At 39.0% G+C, this 26,338-nt stretch overlaps 1 long non-coding RNA gene across 2 annotated transcripts in view; it reads left to right on the plus strand.

Moving 5' to 3' along the window:
- LOC121890421 overlaps positions 1-26,338 on the plus strand; it is a 113,406-nt gene that overhangs the window by 85,505 nt on the left and 1,563 nt on the right. For both annotated transcript variants that reach the window (XR_006093782.1, XR_006093781.1), the window contains exon 4: positions 138-201. This is a non-coding gene — a long non-coding RNA (uncharacterized LOC121890421). The remainder of the gene's footprint in view (positions 1-137; positions 202-26,338) is intronic.

Consider the following 26,338-nt stretch of genomic DNA (forward strand, 5'->3'; position numbering starts at 1 on the left):
ATAAGCATTTAAACTGTTGTGTGACCACGTGCCCCATGAAGATCACTTTTTGTTGTACCCATTATAATTTGCTCAAACTTGCCTTGGGACTGTTATCAGCTAGATGTTGCACCAAATTTGTTGTGTCTTCTTCACAGGCCTCTTTTGTTGGAGAGCAGAACATCAAATCATCAACATATTGCAAGAGAGCACTCCTCCCTGGTAAGGTCAAACCCTCCAGATTTTATTTTAATGCTGCAGAAAATATTGCTGGACTTTGACAATACCACTGTTCTTATCTAGTCCATTTGCTTATTGCAAATCTGCGTGCACTAGGATACTGAAAAAGACATTTGGCAAATCAACCATTGAGAACCACTGTATATCTGAAGGCATCTGTGATACTATAGTGTGTAGATTTAGTACATTAGGTACTTGAACATGAAGTGTTGCATTTCTCCATTCATCTGGCTGTCCCTCATCTCTTATCTTTTTCAAAGGAAATATTGGGGTTCTCACTGGGTATGTGTCACATGGTACAATAATTCCTGCTTTCAGGAGAGAGCCAAACACCAGTGTTATACCTTCTTTTGCTTCTGGCTTCAATGGATATTGATCATTTCATGGTTAGTATTCTGATTTAGGTAAAATTTCAACTGGTTACATGCGCTCAAGCAGACCAACATCATATTTAATGTTAGCCCAGAGAATTGTAGGAATATCTGTCAGCTCTGGGGAATCAGCTGCTAATTGAACCATGGTTGTTGTTTTTCTGCGCAGGCCTTCTGCTTCTGAGCGTACACACCTTTTCCCAACAAATACCATACCACATGGTGTACTGTATGATTTCAATCTGTTGTAGAAATAAATTAAAGGCTTGTACTGAAGCCCTGAGAAGCAAGTGAGAAAAAAATTCTGGTTATCTATTTTCTAAGCCTGATTTAAATTGTTTTCTCTCCTGTGTTTATGACTTAGGAACAGGTGAAAAAAAGGTTTTGCCAGGATAGTCTTTCAAAGTTCCTTTTTTTCATTTTGAAACAGGTGGGAGGTGATTTTTTTTTTACTTCCTTTGTTGTTTGTTAGGATAAAGTTTTACTTTCTCCATGCACTCTAAACACAAGGTACATATATTGTGTGTTAGCAAGTTATGTAACATTACTGTCAAGTCTTTCTTTTGGCTAGAAATGTATTTAAATCAAAATACATGTATATTTGTACTGTATTTTAATGTGTGTTTGTTTGTTTTTTCACAACAAAAATGCTTGAAAAATATACAACTCTGACACAATACTGAAAAGCCAGAAACGTGTCATGTCCTCATCTGATCAGGTTCAGGTACTTATACGTGCCAACAATGGAACCTTCAGGTGTGCTTGGACCCTTGAATTGTGCACACAGTATTTTTCCTATAGATTATATCAAGAGAAAGAATGCTTCATTTAAATGAAATGACTCTACTCCAGTCAGTAATAATATTAAATTGTATATCATGGCAAACAGTGGGAAGGGGAAAATCCACTACTTAAAGTGAGAAGCATTCATGAGATATGACTGACAACACATTCTTATTTTCTCTCTGAGCACTTTCATCTGCCAACAAAATCAAGTTTGGCTCACTGTTCCAATATGCTTGGATAGCCTGGGTCATATTTTATAACACCTTACCAAGCACCACTGATCAGGTTTGAATTTCTCCCCAATAGTATGTAGGTCTCATTCTACCCTCTGTGAAACAAGACAACATCACTCAGAGTCATAGTCATTGATAGTCATTAAGTCATTGTTGTTACTTGAGTATTTTATTCATTAAATAAATAAACAAAGCTTATTAACCTTTCATGGCCTCCTCCTTCACTGATGTGGCTTACACCTCTAGGATGAAATTGTTGGACCCACAAGTCAAATGTTGGACTTCCATCTGGAATATTAAACAAACAAAAATGAGCTGACTGGCCTCAAGGGTGATTTAGATTGGTCTCAGTCATTGGTTCCAAAATTGTGGTCCGGGGACCTCCAGGGGTCCTTGAGGGGGTTCCAGGGGGTCCCCTTAAAAATGGGGAGTAATTCAATTTTACTAATATTCTATTCACTAGAAGTTAGCACCATGTATAAGAATGACTATTCTGATCAGAGATTTCACTGTTTCCAGTTATCTCCCCACCTACACTATAGAAAGTTGGAATGCTCTACTAAATCATATCTAACAATTAGCTACCTTCTCAGATAGGGGTCTCTGGAACAAAAATCTTATCAAATGGGGGTCCATGGTTTGTTATATATCAATTTGGGGGTCCTTGACATGAAAAGGTTTGAGAACCATTTGTCTAAGTATCAATGGTTCAACTGTCAACTGAGGACCGATTAAGAATAAGCATTGCACTATAATTGCAATATTCAATAAACAGCATCCAATTCTATATCATAAATCTGTATAATAACTGTATAAATTTAAATGCCAAAATCAAAATGTATCCAAAGTGCTTATTCTATTTTGAATAGCTATCAATAAATGTACACAATTATCCCATTTACTTAGCAAATGTCCAGATGTCCCACTCATTTTTAAGATTTTTTTTTTATCTTTATTGGTAAAGCATCCCACTCATAAGGGGTGGAGTGTCCCTGTTACCATGACTAACATTACTGTAAACTAACATTAGCTATGCAGTCGACTTAACCTAGGTTGTAGCTGTTGGTTAGCCATGAACAATATGTTTTTCACTCACTAGTTAGTAGGCTAATGGCTAACATCAATATAGCTAATGCTAACGGCAGATTAGCGCTGATTAAAATACATTTCTAGCCAAAAGTAAGACATGACAGTAATGTTACATAACTTGCCCACACACAATATATGTACCTTGTGTTTAGAATGCATGGAGAAATTAAAACTCACTTGGAAGAAAACATTAATGCCTTTAGTCCTATTTAGCACATGTGGTAGTGGTGCACTTCACCCTCTGGCCCTCTGGTTGAGTATTACAACAACAAACACTTTCACAGATTAAAAAAAAAGAGGAACCTAAAAAGATTATCCTGGCAAAACCTTTTTTATAATTAGTTCTTACATCATAAACACATGAGAGAAAACAATTTAGATCAGACTTAGAAAATGGATTACCAGAATTTTGTTCTCACTTGCTTCTCAGGGCTGATGATGACTCAACACAGTCTTTCACCCACGGACCTAAGTCCTTCCGGTTTCTGATTGATCCTTTTGCTAAAGGGATAGCTGAGTCATGCATTTTGAAAAAGCTGTGTTTTAGGTCCTCTGGTATTTTCACTAGTGCTGCACACATATCCTCTTGCCAGTACAGCCACCACATATTCAATCTGTCACTTTCAGCACCTGTTTTAAGCCAACCCTGTCCACATGTCTCATCCTGTTCATATGAGTGTGTTGTGCAGTGCAAATCCTCTTGCTTTATGTTTTGCACTTCCTGCCACTCATACACATACAGTAGATTTCTTGGATCATATTTTACAAATTGTGGTGCACAATTTAGTTGTGCACCACAATTTATCTGATATCACAACATATCTGATATTCTGCTGATATTTACCCCTTTACCCCTCCATCAATTCATCACCCTGGTTAAATGACAATATTTGTTGTTTCCGCTGGAAATGTCAGAGGGTAGAGCGACTGTGGAAATTTACCAAGCTCCAAGTGCACCGTCCCCAATACAAAGACCTTTAACTGAATTTAACAACATGGTTAAAGACGTGAGGGCTTCCTATTTTGCCAACCTAATCTCGTCCAGTAAATGCAACCCCAAAGTCCTGTTTGATACCATCAGCAGTATTGTCACTCCTGCACCTCCTGATGTGACTTTTTTTTCAAATAAAGATTGCGGCAACTTTCTCTCTTACTTTGTGGATAAGATTAGAGATGTCAGGGCTAGAATCACCCCCTCCTCTACCCCCTTTTATGCCTATTCAACTCGGCAGTCAATTTTGGACTGCTTCTCTCCTATTTCTCCTATTCCCCAAGACCTTACTGATCTGGTGGGCAGCATGAAACCTTCCTATAGCCTTGTAGATATTTTACCGACATCCATGCTTAAAAATGTACTTGGGTCTATTGATCCATACCTGGTCTGTATTATAAATAGCTCCCTGCAATCTGGTTGTGTCCCAGCTCTTTTTAACACGCAATTGTTCAGTCTCTTCTGAAAAAACTAACCTTGACCCATCCCTTCCCAAAAACTACAGGCCTACATCCAAGCTGCCTTTTATTTCAAAAGTCTTAGAGAAAATTATTGCCTAACAGCTCACTGCTGTCTTGACTGCACACAACACTTTAGATAAATTCCAATCTGGTTTCCATCAGAAGTATTCCACTGAAACAGCTCTTCTCAGGGTCTCCAATGACATAATGATGTCTTCTGATGTGGGTGAATGATTTGTTTTGGTGCTGCTGGATCTTAGTGCAGCTTTTGATACTGTAGATCACAGCATCCTGATTGAAAGGCTTAGGCAGTGAGTGGCACTGGGAGCACCCTGGACTGTTTCTCCTCCTATCTCTTAGATAGGAGTTTTTCCGTGTCGCTTGGTCCCTACATGTCTGAAACTGCTGCTCTTTCTTGTGGTGTGCCCCAGGGTTCTGTCTTGAGTCCTATATTATTTGCTCTGTATATGATTCCCTTAGGTCATATTATTATCAATTTAAAGGTATCTCTTATCACTGTTACGCTGATGACATTCAGCTGTATGTCTCTTTTAACACTGATGAGATTGATAATCTGTTTTGCACAATTGTCTAACTGCCATAAAGGACTAGATGGCTAACAATTTTTTACAACTAAACACAGATAAGACTGAGATCCTTATCATTGCATCAGATAGCAAAGCCTCCAAGGTTGCTCAGTGTATTGGGTTCCTTTCTTCAGCTGTACAGTCTAATCTTAGAAATCTCAGTGTTATATTTGATCAGGCAGTGCACTTTGATCAACGTATAAAATCGTGAACCTGTTCATGTTTCTTTCATTAAAGAAACATTGCCAAACTCAGGTCTGTCATTTCACAACCTGAGGTAGAGATGATTATTCACACTTTTATATCATCCCGGCTGGACTACTGCAAATCCCTTTCACTTGCCTCTATTTGTAGACAGTCATCCCTGGACCATCTACAAATAGTCCAGAACACTGCTGCAAGGCAGCTGTTAACCTTTCCTGCTTCAGCGTCCAGACTGTGGTCGGGAAGCACAGGGGAGACAACGCCACTTGTATAACACAGCATTCTGGACTAGGGACCAGGTCCAGCAGGATGTCTCACATCACACCCATCTTATCATCTTTACATCAGCTTCCCATCAAATTTAGGATTCATTTTAAGGTTCTTGTTTTCACATAGAGAGCCCTGTATGGTCAGGCACCTGGACACATCTCTGACTTGCTCCATCCTTATGTCATCAGCAGGTCACTTAGGCCTTCTAACCAGGGCTTACTGGTTGTCTTTTGCACTTGACTGACAACAAAAGGTGATCATGCCTTTGAAGTGGTGGCTCCAACACAGGAATACTCTTCCTATAGAAATATGATTTGCAGTCTCTGGCAATGCCTTTAAAAAACAGCTGAAGTCTTGTTTATTTAAACTGACCTTTGTCTCGCCTCATAGTGTCTATTGTTTGTATTTTGTGTGTTTTTAAGGTATGTTGTTGCTTATGTTTTATTGTTTGTTCCTTTTATTGAATGTTTGTCTGCTCAGTGAAAGGTGCTACATTAAATTAACTTTACTTACTTACTTACTTACTTTTTCAGTACTGATTATCACAATGCTCAGACAGCACATTAAGTTGCGTCCCCTTAGGTTTATTGGACAACACAAGGAGAGGAGAAAAGAGTGTTTCAATTTTTCCCCCTCATCATCCACAACAGATAAGGGAGCTGTGTATTTTTCTTTGACAACTTGACCACTAACCCCTATAGCTGACATTGTCCTCCCGCTCATTTTTGGAGCTGGAGCTAGATCACATTTCTTTATTACCAACTCTATTGCCCCTGAGTCGACCAAAAATTTGACCATTTGGCCTGAGACTTGTCGTGTTAGTGTTGGCAGGGTGTGATCTTTCTGTTTTTGTTCTAAGTTCTCGATAACTTCTTGTATTAATTGATAGTTGTGTATTTATGTGAGTGTCTGTGTTTGTGTTCTCACTGTTCCCCTGGTCTTCTGGGTCCCGACCTTTCCCTGATCCTGCGTACCATCAGTCTCCACCTTTTTCTTTGTTTTCTGGGTTTTGTCTGCACTCATGGGTAAAATATCCAAGCTTTCCACAGACGAAACATTCTTTGCCAGTTTTGCTGTTCCCTCTGCCTGGCCTGTAGCTTCATCCCCTGCCATGGCCATGGGTGTGACTTTGTCCTTGGTACATTGTCATCACTCCTTGTGATTGGCCTTGGAACATGGCCAGCTGTGCCATCTGGAGCTTTGCTGCTGTGTCTTCACTCTTCTTGATCTTTTTCTTTTCATTCTCTCTGAATCTTTTTTCAGAATGTATGGCATATCTTCTCAACAGCTGCCAATCTTCTTGTGTCACAATCAATACAATGTCACTTTACGTTGGACTGTATCTCTGGAAGCAGTCCTTGGATGAAGGATTTCAGATGTGCTCCCATGGTGAGTCATTTTGGTTATTGCAGGTTCTGTCTGACCGTTGTTTGCATTGTAATCTTTGGTCAGACACACTAGATAATCTGCCACTGTTTCATTTGGTTCTTGTTTGAAGGCTGTGATTTTCTTTAGGTCCATCTGTGGAGTGCACCTTGGCTCTACTCATGTGAGCAGTGCATCGACATAGCCCTGGTAATTTGTATGGTCGGGTCTCAGGTCAGTTGGTGGCCAGTCTCCCTGCACTGCTCCCCATTTGAATTTCGGGTACCACTGCAATAGACACTGGATTTCTCCAGTAGTGGGGTGATGTTTGATAATTTGGTGGAGCACCTGTTATATGCAGCTCCTCTGGCTCCTAGTCGGTTTGGCAGTTCTTCATCCACCCATACCATGTCTTTGTGTGTCCATGGTCTGAACACACTTTGTGTTCGGAAGATCACATCATTGGCGTCTCTGTCATTGAGAGGGATAACACACTCTACCATGGGGAATATACCGCCCTCATGTTCTTCATCTTCTTTTTCTTCTTCTTCACCCTCTGGATCTGTGGGATAAGGAAATGCTTGTGTCTTGCCTCTAGTGTTCATGTATGGCGGTCCTTGCACTGGAGGTGCTGCAAGGGGTGGGTGTGGCCTTCTGGTCCCTTTCTTTGGACCCTTTATTCTTGTTGGTGGTGGTGGCTCAAGAATCTCAGGGTATTCAGTGAAGGTAGTGAGGTCAGGATAGATGCCAGGACCAGGGTATGGTGGAGGACTATGGTCCTCTTCTTGACGGTTGTTTTGTGGCTGAAGACATTGTGGCAGGGCTGCGTCCAGGTCAAGATCCCATTTGTCTGTTTTGAGACACTGCACGGCCTGGTTAGACACCCCTCCCTGACCTACTGCTGATACTGCACTTTGTTTTGCTGCTTCTACAGTTTTTCATCTCTCCTCTATTTACCTCTTCCAGCCACAGCATAAATGCTTTCCAGTCCCCAGTAAATGGAGTGAACTTCTTTCTTTCTTTATTTGACATTTCTTCTGCTTTCTTTTTATCTTCCTCCTCCTTTCTTACCACATTCTTTTTTAATTATTCCGGATTTCTTGGGCTGAAATTCCCTTCTGAAAGGAAGCCAAATTTTCTTACCTAGACCTCAAATTGACTACAACTTTGTTCACCATATGTCCTTAGCATATATGGAACTAGGGGTGAGACTGATTTTTTCACATTACTGGGTTCTGTTTCTCGTTTGCTATTTCTGGTACCCATCTCATGGCAATTTGATTGAAATTACCCAGTAATTATCAATAAGTTGTCACTTCGGTGCAGACACTGTTCTTATTTCCTTGTTTTAAATTGTCCAATTTATGGCAGTCTGCTACCTCGTCTTTTTTGTTTAATAATCACAGGATTCATTCTGCCCAACCTTAACCCTCACACACTGTTTATATTCTGACCCACAATCAGCCTCTGTACTAAACTTTTGAACTAAAATCTAGTTTACATTCATCAACACCTTATCAGTCATTAATAAACAGGTGATTTATTCGGTAACACTGTACAATAAGGGTATATTAATTAACATTAGCTAATGCAGTAATAAACATGCAGTAATAAACATAAACCAACAGTTAATTAACAGTTAACTAATATGTCTAGAAATCATTTAGTAATGGTGTTCATGTTAACTAAGCTATTAATACATTATTTAAATCGTTCATAAAGATGCTATTAATATTAGTAATACAGTAATAAGCATTAACCAACTGTTAATTAATACAATCATAAGCATTAAGTAACTTAACAAATGTCTCTTGTTAACATTTATTAAGGGTTTACATGCTTATTAAGGTACTAACTAATATTAGCAAATGGTTGATAAAGATATTAATTAACATGTATGTGATGAAGTTCATCAGCTAAGCCATTTCATTAAGAAAAAACTGTTTTCATAAATGTTTATTTAAGAGTAATGATTGTCCACTTACTTGTCCATCCTCCAACTTATGACTTATTTTTGGTAAAAGTTTAGATCAGTGGACACACTCCATGGTCTTCATTTAGAGGTTGTAAAGTTGAAACATGTATCCCTTAAGTAACACTTCATAAATGCATCAGAGTGCTGAATAAGCATTAGTACTTAACCATAATTAACTATGTATTACTTCTCTTTGTGACGCTTATTGTCAAGTTGAAAATGTGTATCCCTTAAGTAACATTTCATAAATGCAAAAGAGTGCTGAATAAGCATTACTTAACCATAATTAACCATGTATTCATTCTCTTTGTGACCCGTATTGTAAAGTTGAAAACATGAATTCCTTAAGTAACACTTCATAAATACATGAGTGCTGAAAAAAACAAACAAACAAGTATTAATGCTCTTTGTGACTCTTATAAATTTGAAACAATCACTCAGCTGCTAAACTTTAGTGAAACGTTTCCAACTAGAAATAAATTCATCATGACAACCATCTGTTATCAACATGATTCATTCCAAATTTAAAAAGATGAAGACTTTTGCTACATGTTAAAAGAAAATGCAATGATTTTAGCGTTCTTTGAAAGGAATAATGAAAAGTGATTTAACAATTTCAATCTTCTATGAAAATAACGATAAAAATGACAGGCATTTTCTGACAGGCATGTCACTTGCGTTATTTTGGAAACTAGATTTTCAACAAAAATTGAAGAGCCAAGAGCAATTAACCATAAAAAACATGTTTTTGAGTGGAGGGGATCTCTAAAAATTGGGACCATATATTTTACCATATATGTTCTGCAATGTTACTAAGACATTACAATTTACGGAGTGAGTAAACTGAAACTGTACCGTAAAAGAGAGCATCATTTAATCCCAGGACATTACAAAGTCCACACCACATCCGTTCATCAAAATAGATGGTTTCCTTTCCTATGCAATATGGACAAACTTGCACCATATTTTCCAGTGTTACTAACTAAAACATGACATTTTATTGAACAAGAATGCTGAAACAGAAGAACTGTCAAAGAAAGTAAGAGTTAATGATATGGTAGTTACATTGTACTAAAAAAGTGTGCTTTTGATGTAAGGATCATAAAATAAACATGTTAATACAATGTAACAATATGTACCAACACAAAGCTTAAACTGTTGTTACCATGTAAATATACTATATAAATATTACTCACTTAATAGAAACTGGGTTGAAAGAGGCAACTCCCTACTGTAGCACTTGTGTTCAACTTAGGCTATGACGCTACTTTGTTTACCTGGGCCCTGATGACTAAATATGAAAAGACTGAGTGGTTAATGAAACAGTTGGCAGGTATATTACAGTGCATTCAATATTTGTCTTACACTTAATGAAATAATTGGAATAATTGAAAAAAACAAAAACAATGAAAAGAGCTCTTGTAATTAAAAAGAAAATGATATAGTCCTTGAAGTGTGTGATGATCATTCCTCATCCGGTAATTTTCTGCAAATCCGTTGTGTCAATTCTGTAGAATAGAATCTGAAGCAGCTGGCCACACCACTGCCAGGTTTCACCACTGGGACTGGCTCACCATCACATTCCAGCAAAGAGTTAATTTTAAGCTACAAACCCAGGGTCATCAAAAAACCAATCTGCAAGTACAGTACAGAATAAATCAGATAAATCATCATAGTCTACTTTCAAATGAGATCTCATCCACTTCCTCAAAACTCAATTTCACAACTCTATTGTCTAGGGATTTTTCTTATAATTTTATGGTATTGCACCAAAAATTAACTTCATCTGGTATCAGTAAAGCAAGGCATTCTCATATAAATAAAATATATTTCCTACATCTCTCATGCAACATAAAACTAGAATCCCTTTAAACAGGATCTGACAAAAACAGAATAACTTTTGCAAAAATTAGAGTAGCATAACTACATTCAACATATTACCATGAATACAACCAATACAAATACATTTGGACACACCATATACATTTAAAATACTTTGTAGTACTGTTCAAAATACTACTAACAATAAAATAATAACCTAATAATAGTAATTTTTTTTAACTTAATTTCACACAAATTAACTGAATTCCTCATATTCACTTCAACTAGCAAAGCTAGCTATGTTATTAATTATGCCTCTAGCGCAGTCTAATTCAACTCACCAGAGCTTCCAGAATAAAAAAACCCCACAATCCCTTTGGCATATGTGACAAAACAGTTATAAACGTTTAAGAAAGAAAACTGATAGTCTAGCTGAGGTTTAATACTTGTTTCTGCACTTCTGCTTTCTCATTTATCAACCAGATTTTTTAGCTCTTCAGTTTCACACACTTCCCTTTATCTCTCGATCAGTGGAATCTGACACTAACAGGGGTGCACTCTCTCACTGGGTGAGCTGACAGGATGCACTGAAGTTCAAAACACCCTGACTTGTGAGGAGTTGACCCTTTAGTGCCCCATTTTGCTAGTCATCTTGGATCATAGGAGGGGTCAGGTGTACCACAGATGACACTCACACCACCCTTTTCACAAGTTCTGAGTTGCTCCTGCAAGTATAGACCTTGAAAAGGAGCCCGTCATGTCCAAGAGATAGAACCTTATGAACAGACAAGGTATAGACCAAGACACTGCCGTGCATATGTCCTCAACACTCACTCCACTGAACAAGGCCATAGAGACTGCTACACCACATGTGAAATGCGCTCGGACCACAGTGGGGGGTTCCTAAGCCACCTGCCTGTATGCTTGGAAGACACTCACAAAGCCAACTAGCTAGGCTATTCTTGGATAAGGCTTTACCAGCCACTCTATCTCCATAGTACACAAACAGCTGTTCTGTGCGCCGAAAGGGGGCAGTGCGTTCAACATAGCATGCCAGTGTATGTACTGTGCACAATAGATGCAGTTTTGCCCCCCTGACATCCCAATGGGAATGAGGAAAAAATGCCTCTAGCTGAATAGTTCTCAACCTAAAGGAACTCCTTATGTTCTTGAGTACAAAGGAGGGTTTGGTCTGAGAGTAGCACCGCTGTGGTCACCACAAAGCAGCAGACAGCTGGGTTGAACCGACAGCGTGCACAATTCACTCATTCTCTTAGCTGAGGTAAGAGCAAGCAGCAAAGCTGTCTTGAATGACAATGCCTTCAGAGAGGAGCGCTCCAGAGGAGGACATGGAAGTAAGCATCTTTCAGGTTGATGGCTGTGAACCAGTCACCTGGTTGAACCAGTTCCAGCAATCTCCTGATGGATAGTATGTGGAATGTCTTTCGGGTGATACATTGGCTCAGAATGTGGAGATCCAAAATGGGTCTGAAGCCTCCTGTCTTCTTGGGAACCAGGAAGTATGTGGAGTAAAACCCCCTCTGTTTGTTGTGAGCGGGAACTATTGAGACAGCCTGTTTCAGTAACTGGTCCTGGATCTCCTTGGAGAGAGAATCCATCTCCTCTAGGATAGAATTATCTCCTTGATGCCCAAGAACAGAGGAAGAACATTTCAGAATTGGAGTGAATAAGCTGGTGTCAATGTTTTGTCCATTCACTCCAATAATGGGCAGTTGTGACGCCATTCCTTGTGTCAGAGGACCGGCAGCCAGTTGGGCAGGCTGGCAGCCAGGAAGCTGTGATACTCCAATTTGGCCATCTCCGCTGACAAACCTTCCATAAATGGAAGATTGGCCCATGGGGGGTTGGTATCGAAAGGGCCAAGCCAGTGGAGTGGTTCATGAATGCATCACTGTCAGCTGCCTCAACACAGCATTGATGTTGTGTCAGTACATCCGTCACCTTCCATATATCCCACAGATATAACCGGAGGGGAATGGAGAGGACTTGGTGTATCCTCTCCTTGGTCTGTGTGTGGGCCTGGGGCATTACTCCCTGAGGAGGAAGTAATACCGCCGGCCGGGGAACACAGTCTGTCTCTGTCTCTGTCTCTCTCAGGAAGGAAACCAGTCCTGCCACTGGTAACTTCATTTTCAGTGGCTCCCTCCAGGACACTTCGACACAGGCTGTAAAAGCCCTCACAAAGTCAGCTGACCAGTAGGTGGGATGGGGAGGGGGGGGTCTTAGAGAGCCCTACACGCTCTGCTGCCATGGCCACAACCTTCAGGAAATACTGGCAAACTGAAGTTGGTGGTGGATTACTGAAGGTCAGCAATGTTGTTGAGAGGTGTCATCATCTATTGGCGAAGCCGTTCAGAGAGTCTCAGCTGAGGTGTCTGGTGGCAGAGGCCCAGACGAAGTGGGAAACTCATCCTCACTGTGGAGATCAATCTCAAGCTCCAGTTAGTTCTCGTCACAGCGAAGTGAGATGTCACACAGCCGAAAATAGTCCCACTGTTGCCAACGTTGAGTCCACGAAAGACCCTGGCAGTGCACACAAGGTGGTGGATGCATTATGCCACTCTCTGCATGGTCCTGGCTGAGGCACTCAAAGCAGAAGAGATGCCCGGCAGCGGTGGCGATGACACCAGGGCACAACGGGCAGGAACAAGCTTGGTGGGGTGACTCCATCTGTGGAGATGTAAGATCAGTGAGCTGATTTCACCGTCGCTGAAGTGAGAAGGAGGTGAGCTGCAGCAAGACGTTGCCTTTTATACAGTGTGAGACACATATAATTAGTAGGCGTGTCCTGATCGGCCAGCTACGTACATGTGAATTTCAGTAGGCGATTGCGTGCGTGTGATTGGAGGAGAGTATTACCCATAGAGTCCACTAGAGGCAGAGCCTGTGTGAGATAGAACTTTCTCATTTTACAGCTAAACAGGACACTAAAGTATGTTTCTGACAACATTTGAAGTGTAAAATAGGCAATGCAGTGACAGAATCTTGATTCATATTTGATCAGCACTGCCTAGTTTGATAGTTTGATCTGAGTTCGTGTTCTGTTCGCGTTGCGCTGGATGGAACTCATCTGCATGGGGTTGAGGTCGAGTTATGATTATGCCAATTCAGATGCGGTGGTTGATCCATAGACTTGCCGTGGCGTATCCATCACGCACCACTCAGCTGGATCTCCTGCTTTCCATAGAAAATGAAGTGGATCAGTTGACTTGACATCCGTCAATAGATCCAGTGTGTCTGCACCATCAGGCTGTTTTGACCCTCAGTGCATACCATCAGCTCATCCAGTGAGAGAGTACGCCCCTGTTAGCTCCGGGTTCCACCAATCTAGAGAGAATGGGAAGCATGTGAAACTGCAGAGCTAAAAAATCTTGTGATAAATAATAAGAAAGCACAAGTGCAAAAACAAGTTATAAACCTTAGAGAGACTATCAGTTTTGTTTCTTGATGGATTAGAACTGTTTGCCAAGGACATATGCCAAGGAAGTTGCATTGTGTTTTTTTTTTTCTTACTCTTGAAGCTCTGGTGAGTTAAATTAGCCTGCACTAATAGCATACTTAATAGCATACCTAGCTTTGCTAGTTGAAGAGAATATGAAAAATTCAGTTAATTTGTGTAAAATTAAGCTAAAACCAATCAGAGTATTTTGAACGGTACTACAAAGTATTTTGGATGTATATGGTGTGTCCAAATGTATTTGTATTGGTTGTATTCATGGTAATATGTTGAATGTAGTTATGCTACTCTAATTTCTGCAAAAGATATTCTGTTTTTGTCAGATCCTGTTATATTATAATTGTATGTTATGTGAAAGATGTGGGAAATATATTTAATTTATATGAGAATGCCTTGCTTTACTGATACCAGATGAAGTAAATTTTTGGTGCAATATCATAAAATTATAAGAAAGACAATAAGGTTGTGAAATTGAGGAAGTGGATGAAATATCATTTGAAAGTAGACTGTATGATGATTTATCTGATTTATTCTGTGCTGTACATTCAGATTGTTTTTTTTTGATGATTTTGGATTTGTAGCTTTGAGTTAACCCTGTGCTGGAATGTGATGGTGAGCCAGTCCCAGTGGTGAAACCTGGCAGCGGTGTGGCCAGCTGCTTCAGATTCTGTTTTACAGAATTGACACAACGGATTTGCAGAAAATTACCAGATAAGGAATGATCATCACAAACTTCAAGGACTATATCGTTTTCTTCTTGGTTACAAGAGCTCTTTTCATTGTGGGTTTTTTTTCAGTTTTCGTAAACTGTAAGAGAAATGTTGAATGCACTGTAATAAACCTGCCAAGTGTTTCATTAACCACTCACTCTTTTCATATTTACCCATCAGAGCCCAGGTAAACAAAGTAGCATCATAGCCTAAGTTTAATACAAGTGCTACAGTAGGGAGTTGTCTCTTTGAACCCAGTTTCTATTAAGTGTGTAATATTTATATAGTATATTTACATAGTAACAACAGTTTAAGCTTTGTGTCGGTACATATTGTTACATTGTATTATCATGTTTATTTTATGATTCTTACATCAAAAGCACACTTTTTTAGTACAATGTAACTACCATATCATTAACTCTTACTTTCTTTGACAGTTCTTCTGTTTCAGCATTCTTGTTCAATAAAATGTCATGTTTTAGTTAGTAACACTGGAAAATATGGTGCAAGTTTGTCTATATTGCATAGGAAAGGAAACCATCTATTTTGATGAACGGATGTGGTGTGGACTTTGTAATGTCCTGGGATTAAATGATGCTCTCTTTTACAGTACAGTTTCAGTTTACTTACTCTGTAAATTGTAATGTCTTAGTAACATTGCAGAACATATATGGTAAAACATATGTTCCCAATTTTTAGAGATCCCCTCCACTCAAAAACATGTTTTTTATGGTTAACTGCTCTTGGCTCTTCATTTTTTGTTGAAAATCGAGTTTTCAAAATAAAGTGGCATGTCTGTCAGAAAAACGTTTTTGTTGTTATTTTCATAGAACAGTGAAATTGTTAAATCACTTTTCATTATTCCTTTCAAAGAACGCTAAAATTATTGCATTTTCTAAATAAAATCATTACATTTTCTTTTAATAAGTAGCATAAATCTTCATCTTTTTAAATTTGGAATGAATCATGTTGATAACAGATGGTCATGACAAATTGATTTCCAGTTGGAAATGTTTCACTAACGTTTAATAGCTGTTTGATTGTTTCAAAATTACAAGGGTAACAAAGAGCTTTAATAAATGGTTAATTACGGTTAAGTAATGCTTTTTCAGCATTCTTATGCATTTATGAAGTGTCATTTAAGGGATACATGTTTTCAATTTTACAATATGGATCACAAAAAGCATTCGTTAATGTCCAATTATGGTTAAGTAATGTTTATACAGTATAACATGCACAATTATGTATAGGTTAGGCTATAAGTTAAGAAACATCTACATAAAGATAAAGGAACAAGCAGACCTCTAAATGAAGACCATTGAGTGTGTCCACAGATCTCAACCTTTATCAAAAATAAGTCATAAGTTGGAGGATGGACAAGTAAGTGGACAATCATTACCCTTAAATAAACATTTATAAAAACAAACAGTTTTCTCTTAATGAAATGGCTTAGCTATGACCTGTGACATACATGTTAATTAACATCTTTATCAACCATTTACTAATATAAGTTAGTACCTTAATTAACATGAAAACCCTTAATAAATGTTAACAAGAGACATTTGTTAAGGTACTTAATGCTGATTATTGTATTAATTACCTGTTAGTTAATGCTTATTACTGTATTAACTAATGTTAATTGCATCTTTATAAACTATTAAATAATGTGTACATTGTTAGTTAACATGAACACCATTAGTAAATAATTACTAGAGACATTACTTAACTGTTAATTATCTGCTAGTTAATGCTTATTACTGCATTAACTAATGTTAATTAATGTACCTGTATTGTAAAGTGTTAGCATTTACTCCTTAATAAAGCTTTCAGAGAGCAGAAAGAGTTTCACTCTTTAGGTCTTTTACAGCATCTATTCTGAATGAACAAAGTAGAAGAGAAAAAAAAACTCTGCTGCTTGTAGCAGCATGTCTGTCTGTGAGAGGGAGAAGGAGAAGGGAAAGAAAACTCTGCTGCAGCTCCTCTGTGAGTGTGTCTTGCCGAGGGCGGGGCACACACACACAAGAGAACAGTCTGCTATGAGCACTTTATTTGATGAAAGAAAGAGTGCAGGTGTTGTGTTACATCAAATCCATTGATATTCATTAAAATTTGAATGTTTTCTTATTGAATCATTGAAATTTTATTTATCCACCACAGCATTAGACAGTCTTTCTGATGACATGATGCACTCACATCATAAAACGCAGAATTCAGACTAAAAAACAACTTTCACTGTTGCTTTCAAAATGTCAACAGTATAATCCTGTCATCTTTAATTAAATATAGTACATTACTGTCAACTTGGGTTGATGAAATGGCTGAGATTTAAAAAGTTGCAAATGAACACCAATAAACTGAACACCTTTTGGCAGTATTTTACAGTAAAAGTAGAAAACAACAGTTCTATGATGTATTTATAAAACAGCAACAAACTGCCAATTTCAGCAACAGCAAGACACTGTAAATTTTACAGTAAATTAATGGCAATCCTGCTACCAGTTCTTCTATCATTTTTTGACAGAAAAAAATCTTTAACAGTGCACCATGGGATGGGGAACAATAAAAGAAACAGTGAGTGGTTATCCAGTAAATTTTAATAACTATTCTTAATTATATTTAAATGTCAAGTCATGTCAGTTCAATCTGTACAGCGCCAAATCACAACAAAACTTATCTCATGACACTTTTCATATAGGGCATGTCAACTCTTTAATAAGGCCATACACTTTAAATGTCCTTTTGTAATGTAGTTCTTTCACACTTAATCTTGATACTTTTAATGTTTTATGTAAAGCACTTTGAATTGTCTTGTTGTTGAAATGTACTATACAAATAGACTTGACCAGCCTTGCCTCCTTTTTTTCTCTCTTCCACACACACACACACACATTGGTTCTTGCTTCTATCTAATTCAAAACGCACTATATCATTATTGTCCGCAATTACACAACCACAATAATTTCGTTGAATGTTAAGAAAACAAAAACAATTTTGAGTAGTGCCTTTTGAATAAGTATGGGTTGAATTTAACCCTCCCTACATACAAAAGTGTGTATCAGCTGCATAAAAAATTAATACAAGTTGAAATATTTTCATTTCTGTGCGTTCTGGATCACTTTGGGAAAAGTCAAAAATCATCAGGCTAAATGAACACAGTTTCCAGGGTCTTTTACTGCTCTCAAATGTAAACATGAGTCAGATTTGACTCTGAACAGTAAGTAAGGGCCAAACAGCATTCCAGGATAACTATTCTGCCTGATCTTATCACAATTATGTTAAAATCACAGAACAGCTTGTTCTCTTACGGACAATTTCTCTGAGTGAATTTGCTGTTTTGAGATGTCTTCAGTGACCCAGCGCCATCTCAATGCCTCGGTCGCCCCCTTTTCACCAACCGGGCCTTTGGTTAAGACACAGTTGCATGGAAGGGAGGTTTGGAGCTTGTGAGGTTTCCTGACCGCTGCCATGCACGGTTTTTCCCTCAGCAATGAGCCGTCGCTGGTTCACATGACAACATACCCGTCCTTGTGGCCAGTTTTTGAATTTTATTGCAATATTTAGTAAATCATTTGCAAATGGACCTCTGAGCTTGTTGGGCTAAAAGATCTATCATGTAGTTCAATGAAGGTATTTGTACATACAAGCATGCATCACAGAACATCCCATATTCGTCATCCTAACAAGAGTCTTTTAATCAATGCACAATGTTCCATCTATTCATTCATAGCTTTATCTATCTTTCTTCCTTTGGGGGTTTCCTTCTCTGCCTCTGTCTACTGAGAAGTAAAAGTTGAAGGCCAAATCCCACAGCTCGGGTTTGTTAACTTATCCACATCTGTCGGAACTGGCAGTGGAACATCCTCACATGAGAGGCAGAGAGTATTATATTGTGCACTTAGCTGTAAGACAGTTTAACATAAGACATTATAACATAATCTTAAGACAATAAACATATAGATTATATAGAGTATAAACTTCCATTTCAGTAACCACAAACAAGATTTGAATGCACAGCTTTAGGAGTGCATATAGAACATTTCAGCTCAATGAGTCAACACAGCACTCCATTTATATATTTTTATAAGGCAGCAGACAGACTCTACTGGCAGTACAACCGAACTGTTGCCACACTAAAATTAGCCCCCTTAACTACCTGCTTCTCTTTGTGAATCTCTGTTATGCACAACGTATCCTCCCACCCCCAGACATAAGGTCAGCTCCTTACAGTTTTGACCGGATCATGAATTCTGGACGGACACAACATGAATGTCAATAATCCAGGCATGACAAAACTTAACAGCAGCTCCAACAAACTTCACAGCTCCTATAAGATCATCTCTCAGCTATGAAAACTCCTGATAGCAGTCATTAATCACTCCAGTAATAACGAGACAGAAAATAAACAGGGGAGGTGTGCTCTCTCTCTCTATTCTTCTTTCAGCCATTCACTTAATCTCTCATCATTCCTTTCGATATCATATGCCTTCCTGCTTCTTTCTTGCTTCAACTATGATCTCCGGACTCTTTCTTGCTATCAGTCATTTATTCCTTCCACCTCCAATTCTCTATTTTTGCCTTTGCATTGTGTCTCTGGCTGAGAGAAAGAGAAAGCATTGGCAGGTAATTTGAGAGAAAACAGTGCCTCTGTTCTATATGATATGCCAACAGCGATACTTACCAACTCAACCTTCTCTAATTACCTCCCAGCCAGACGTAGACTCATTGTTGTTTACTTGTGTGTGATTTCAGAACTATGTGTGCATCTCTGCTGCATTGTTTGCAGCTGGGCATTTTTCATTGGAATGGGACAGTGTCTCCAGAGCTCGCTGGCTAGCTTTGAGCCTGGGCAGTAAAAGTCATTTGGGGGTATTATGGACTGAGCGAGAAAGGTTCTGTGAATGGTGGAGTAGATTATGGAGCGATTCCCTTGTGCTCTCCTCCGCCTCTTCACATTACACAGCTAATACACACACAGGCTCAGTGGCATTGCTTGTCCACTGGATCAAACCAGATTTTTATTTAGTCAGCTGGGAGCCGGCCAAATCATGCTGCACTCCACAGTATGGCTGTGACTGTTTTGCCATGCATTTACATTTGTTTGGCTGACAACCAATTTAGGTACAATATAACAACAGGTTAGGATTTGGCAAGGTTAGATTTTATTGCACTCCAATAGGAAATCACAAGAAAGTGCTCCCACCTGCAAGCATTCCTGCATGTTTGCGATCGTTGCCACATGTACACACATCAACAACAAACACCCACCAAACTACCAATTCCTCTTGTGCTGTTATATCCCTTGAGTTTACTGTGTATTGCTATTCTAGCCGACTGAGATTGTTTGATAGCGCAGACACATATCCCATATCCCCGAATCTCTTTCTGGGTTATTTTATATTTAGCCTTCTAGTGGCTGGTCTCGCATGGCTGCACGAGCCTCTTGCTCAACGCTGCGCCAAGAATCCATAAAGCTGCCCTGAGGATTCAGGCCTGTCAATTTGTGTTTTATTTTCCCTGAGAATACTGATTCCTGCCCTTCATGCTTCTTCTCTATTCCTCAGTTGCAAGGTTGAGGAAAAAGAGATGAAAAGAGAGAGACAGAAAGTAGAATGTGCAAAAAAGACTTGGGATGGACCAGGCAGGAGGCTGGAGATCTACGAGTTGTAAAGAGGTCTGGTGGTTTGGAAGAGATGCCCAGGCGCTCTCTCTCTTGGCCATGAGAGAGGGCCTGGGGTTTGACAGAAAATATGAAAGGGTGCGAATTCGATGCCAGGGGCTGCGGGAGAGAGCAGAGACTGAAGTGAGGATATTAAAATGCTGGAGCGGAAAGCTAGTGCTGGGAGCAACAGAATGGAAATGGTCTGAAGGGAAAGTATGGTGCGAAGGAAAGAGTTGAGATAGAAAGGGGCATCGGGGTTGGAAAAGCAGTTTGGAAAGGGAATGAAGGAATGACTGAGCGCAGTGGTCAGGGATGTTGAAAAGTTCCCTCAGATTGGGAGTTGAGGGCAAGGGCACAAATAGAGAGAAGAGGTTAGTGTGAAAGGCTAGAGCATGGCTATGACTGGAGGAGAGGGCTGAGGAGAGATTAGACTGCTGCCTGCGTGCCTGCGATTGATCTAATACACTACAAGGTGGCTGTTCCTGATCAAATATGGATGATGAGCTAGCAGATTGACAAACAGCCCAAAGCATGATAGGAAAATGACATAGAAAAGCACTTCCTCCACTCCTCATGTAAATCTTTAGTTTTGTATTTGTTTATGATCTAATTCTGAAAGTTCTTAACCCATTTATGAATCAATCATGTTTTCAAAAAGGGATTTGTTTTCACTAAGACACAGTCTTGTTACAGCAAAACAATACTCGTCAGTTAAGCTTCTGTAAGGAGACACAGTTTCCCTTCTATAAATGGCCCTTTTATAGGCTTTAGACAGAGCCTGGCAGATTTAAACCAACGGGAAATTTACACACAATGGCTTTGATTAGAGCCTTGCTTCATGCTCACCTCCTATTCCCAGACTTCTATTTCCAAGTATCTCATAGCTTGCTTCCAAAAAGCTCATATGGGAGCATTTCAGATTCCCAGAGAAATATATTAATTACCATGCAAATTAGTTTGGGAGTCATTGACTTAAAGCATTCGCCATACTTCATTTCAGAGTCTGTAAATGCAATTAATGGGACCTCGTTCACAAGAAAGAGAATTGCCTGCAGATAATTGTCATTGTCGGGATCCTATTAAAAAGTTTCTCCCCCCAGTAAAACATGGCATTGAGAGAAAATGCTAGCCATCACGTCACTGCGACATAGGCCCCATAATGGGATAATAAAACCTCTTTCATCTGCCGTGAATAGAGTGATACTCAAAACAAAGCAACATAAAATGATTTCCGACATGATTTCTGAGAGCCCCCCATTCAATTACAGTTCTTGGGCAATCTGTGCAAATAGGCTACTGTCGTGGCAATTTTGCAATTCCACTCTGACAAAGAGGAGCAAGACAAAAATCTCTTACAGTATTGTCACACTTTATTAAGGTTCAGAGCAGGGTACACAGCACAAAGTTAGTTTGTAGTATCCACACAGATGAATGGCTGTTCACACCTTTTATACTTTGGAACTATTCCCTCTTGTCAAAGCTGCTTCCTCCAGTAAACATCCTCATCTGGTTTTGTTCCCTTCTAAGGTACTGTAGCAATTTTGCTACTCTCTGACACACCATTTCAGTGAACAGTTATCAAATTCTCTGCTCACACCCCAAAAAAACCAAGATACACATTCAATGAACCCTTCTGTTGTTACATTGATAATACCTTAGTATGTAATCAGTATGTAAAGTTCTCTCAGTTAGAAGTTACATGGTAAGATTCAGAAAGATCAAATATAGTGGAAATGAAACATGATTACATGTGCAGTAACTGTGTTCAAACCTGCAAAAAAGATATTCAAACTTGATTATAGGTGTAGTATGTGTAATTTCCATCCCTCCCTACCTGCAGCACCCAGCTGCGACGGATGCCTTACGAAATCTTACTTAGCAGAGATTGGGAAGAGAAATATTGAGGTGGAGGAGAGATGAATGCAATTGGAGGATAGAAGTAATTCAAACAGAAGGTTTCAAATGACCTACATAAGTGAGGAAGAAACACACTTTTTTATGAATGCAGCTTGTTTCCATGTTGTAAAATAAGCAGCACTGTCAAATCTTGAGGAGGAAGGAGCAGAAAAGGAATTGAAGGAAGCTCCATGTTTAAATCTGGGGCAACTGGTCCATCACTATGGTGATAATCTATGATCCGGCATGATAGGGGTCAAAAACAGGTGACAGACAAACAGCCCCAAGCAAACACAGATAGAGTCATTGGATGCATGTTGTGTATGCTCAAGCTCAGCAAATTTTTGCCACGGAGGGCAAATAGCACATGAGTTGTGATTTTCTTTAACCATGGGCCAGGAAGTTGAGTCCATTAAATCAAATTGTTTTTTCTTAGGTCCTGAGATGTAAAGATTAAGGCTGCATTTATCAAACATATAGTGTGAGGTTGTTTGTATTACTGGCTGCTGCAGTTTCAAAAACCCAGAGAATTATGATCAAACTCTATTAGCTCATTGGTTTGGTTTTATGTTATATTTTCAGGTTCCCAGCTTTCATCAATCTTGTTCACTGCCTTCGATAACCCAGTTGCACACTATATGCCTAGCACCAAACAGCATACAAACAAAATAAGTGACAAGAAGGTTAAGACAGTCAAAAATCCAGCAAAAAAAAAAATCCAAAAATTTTTTCAGGAAGAAGTGAACACAAAAATTAAGTTAAAAGATAAGTGAAATGACCAGAAACTAGACGAATACTAATGTTCCCACATGTCTTCTGTATGTGCAATTTTACACATTTGTTTTGTGTTTTGTCTGCCCCCTACAGGCCAGAAATTGATTGATGCAGCTTTAACGATTGGGTTTTCAGTGTTAAGGTTATGTTTAAATTTCTGTCCAAATAAATCAGGTTTCAATTGCTTAGAAGAACAAGAAAATTCATAATTCAAAGGTGCAGTCAGACATTGTAATGTCTATATTACAACTTCCCTCATCCATACACCCAGAACCATAGCAAAAAATCAAAAAGTAGAGAAAAATCACTGTCTTTAATAATTCTGATTTGACTTGCATGGTATGTGGCAATTGTTTATTTAATTTTGGAACTGACTAAGCCTTATTTCAATAGCAAATGCAACTTTTCTCTTTGTTATTTAAATTTCTTCTGGCTTTTGGCAAGATGCCAAGCCAGGAGGCAACACAAGCAAATGCACCTGTTATCCATTTGGAAATGACAGCAAAGAGATCAGCATGTGGAACAGGTGGGTCACTCCATTCCCACCATGTTGTTTACCTGGGATCAACATTTACCCCTGCTGCTGGAAGGCATATTGCCCCTTAGCTCTGCTTCCATTAGTCAAATGGCTGTGCTGAAATGTTAATTTGCTGTGAGAAGAGAAAACAGGTGGTAAAGGGTTCACCAACTACTGCACTACGGTCAACTATGGTAAGCTATGTGAGATGGGGGAGCGATGAGGGGTCAAGACATTTATCTCATGCGTGTAATCATTGCTGTCAGCATTGTCATCATCATCTGTAATGTTAGAATTGGATTATTTTCTGCTTGTGGGAGAGTGCACCATCACACATGCACATGCATTTATCATATGTGCCCATTCCCACTGGACCCTCAGGTAATCAGAGATGTCAGCGGAAGGTGCTGGAATGGAACGTACTTTGATTGTAGTAGCACATCTCCATTAGCAGAGAAGATAATTACACAGTATTATCATATCATCTCATAGCTGGATGTTCTGTTGTCGCTGTTTGGGTTATGGCAAGCTGACAGAAAATGTTAACACTAGATTAAAGAGTGGACAAATTATGTTTCAATTCTGCCTCATAAACACAGCGGCACATTACAATACATGACAAAAAAACACTTTATTTTTCACTGATAGAAGCAGGATATTGAGTATTGGATTGAAGAGAGATCACACAGTGACACAGTAATAAATTCATCAAAAATTTAACAGCAGGTTATTTTTCATGTACACAGTAATTCAGTAGTAATATATCAGAAGAGGAGGGTAATGTGAAATGCTGGAGTGCAATGGGAGAGTTCATCAATGATTTAATGTTTTCTCATCTCATACCATCAACACAGAGATAGATTAGGCAATAAAAAGATTTTTTTTCCTCATATATAGGCAGATTATTGACATCCACTGTGGCATTGGAGACTGCAGGAATTAATGATCAGTTGGACATCAACTTCTTCACTGTCCCCTCTTTTGGCCTACAAGTAATGTGGCACAATAACTGCAGTTATTTAAAAGTACTTTGTTGACACATTGTTTTGAAGCATATCATTGCATCACCCAGTAAAAAACTAATTTGGTGAATACAGATTTTTTTCTGATAAATTGAAGGATATAAATGTTCTCCTGTACTTCTTATGTTACATAAACCATTTTAAACCCATTGGACTATCAAAAACGCATTGCCACTATGCTGAAAACACTATTTTTTTTAGCTCTCAACTTCCCCTCTAGTGCCACCATGCAGTTGACATTTGAGGTTTTGAGTGAAAATACTGGATGGACTGCCATGGAATTTGGTTCAGACATCTATGTTCACCACTGTTGAAGTGTAAAACTAAGATGGTGAACATAGTAAGCATTACCCACTAATGCTGTGTTCACTTCATATCTCTCAGACCACATTCATGAGCAACCGTGTTGGAAAAACCATTCACTTCAGCCTCTGAGTTGTAATTCCAAGTCGAAGATATTGGGAATTTATGAAACCAGTGATATCTTCCACTTGGTAAAAGTAAATACAGAGCTGTCAACAAACCAGTGCCAACATGGCTGCAAAGCCTCCATTGGTGGGAGTTACATCTAAATAAAATTCTATATTAACAGTAATTCAGTAGTTTCAGATCATTTCAAAGCAGCCATACACTGTTTGTTGTGTATCTGATTTCACTTGTTAAGGAACCACTTTAAATGCCTGAGAAAAGGAGCTAATTTAGTCTATTTAAATGGTGTGACTACAAGGCTAGCGGTGGGGGTAATAATCTTGTACATCATGCAGACATAGCTTGAATGCAGCATAAACATCAGCATATTAGCATTGTCAGTGTGAACATTTTAGCATCGTGATGTTAGCATTTAGCTGAAAGAACTTATGTGCCTACAGTAAGTACAGTATCACAGAACTGTTTACATGGCTGTAGACTCTTTGACTTGTTGAATGACAAATGTATTGTTAATGGAAGGCAATGGTGGATAATGACTTTTCCATTAAAACAAACAGCCTGTCATCAAAAGAGCTAAAAGGAAAACATTGTATGTATTTGTATTTCAAGGTTTTTTATGTTACACTGATACTGTTGTTTACTGGAGGCCGAAATGAGAAATGTTACTATTACTCTGACTTGTTATCTACACAGCAATTAACTGGCTGACTCTGTGAAACCACTCAGCTGCAGTATTAAGTCTGAGATCTCTTTCTTCCTTCCTTTCCGTGGTGAACCACTGTCTCGCAGATATTCAGAGAGCTGAAAAGGCTTCTCGGTTTCCTCTCTTTCTCTTAATCCATGACAGTAAGAGAGAGACTGCCATGGTACCAATAAGAAGACTTTGTTCGCTTAAATCACTGAGTGGCAAGCTAAGTTCAAAGCCCTCCTCGGTGGCCCAATAAAGAGGAAGTAGCTTGTGTCTGGACAGATCAAAGGGAAGACGCATAGAGAAAGGTCAGGTCTCAGACGGTCCCACACTGAGAAGCTCAGTGTAGCACCGAGAGAAGGAGAAGCTCCCTACCAGGTTTTCTATTACTGTCACAATGGCTGCTGCTAGGCTCATGCTAGGTGATATGTTATTTTACATGTTGGGCCTAAGTCATTGTTGTACAAAAAGAAAGAAAAACCCAGTAATTACCAGCAGTGTCCCTTCTCCAAACTACCTATTGATACTTAGGATGTCATTATTTTTAGATTTTATGTCGAAATAAACAACTCTCATCAGGCTAAAAATACATGGTGCCCCAAGAGAGAAAAGCCTCCTGCCCTGCCTAATTAGATCTTCATGGATTCACCTTATGTTGAACATGTGACTTTGTAGATACAGGACACTCTGACCGCTAAGACCCCCCGTTCTGTCCTGCCCTGCTGTTCTTGGTCATACACCATTTTAATTTATGGGTGAATATACTTTTTAAAGTAACTTGTGATGGCAGGAT

Source organism: Thunnus maccoyii, chromosome 23 (assembly GCF_910596095.1).
Source record: "Thunnus maccoyii chromosome 23, fThuMac1.1, whole genome shotgun sequence".
Taxonomy (NCBI): domain Eukaryota; kingdom Metazoa; phylum Chordata; class Actinopteri; order Scombriformes; family Scombridae; genus Thunnus; species Thunnus maccoyii.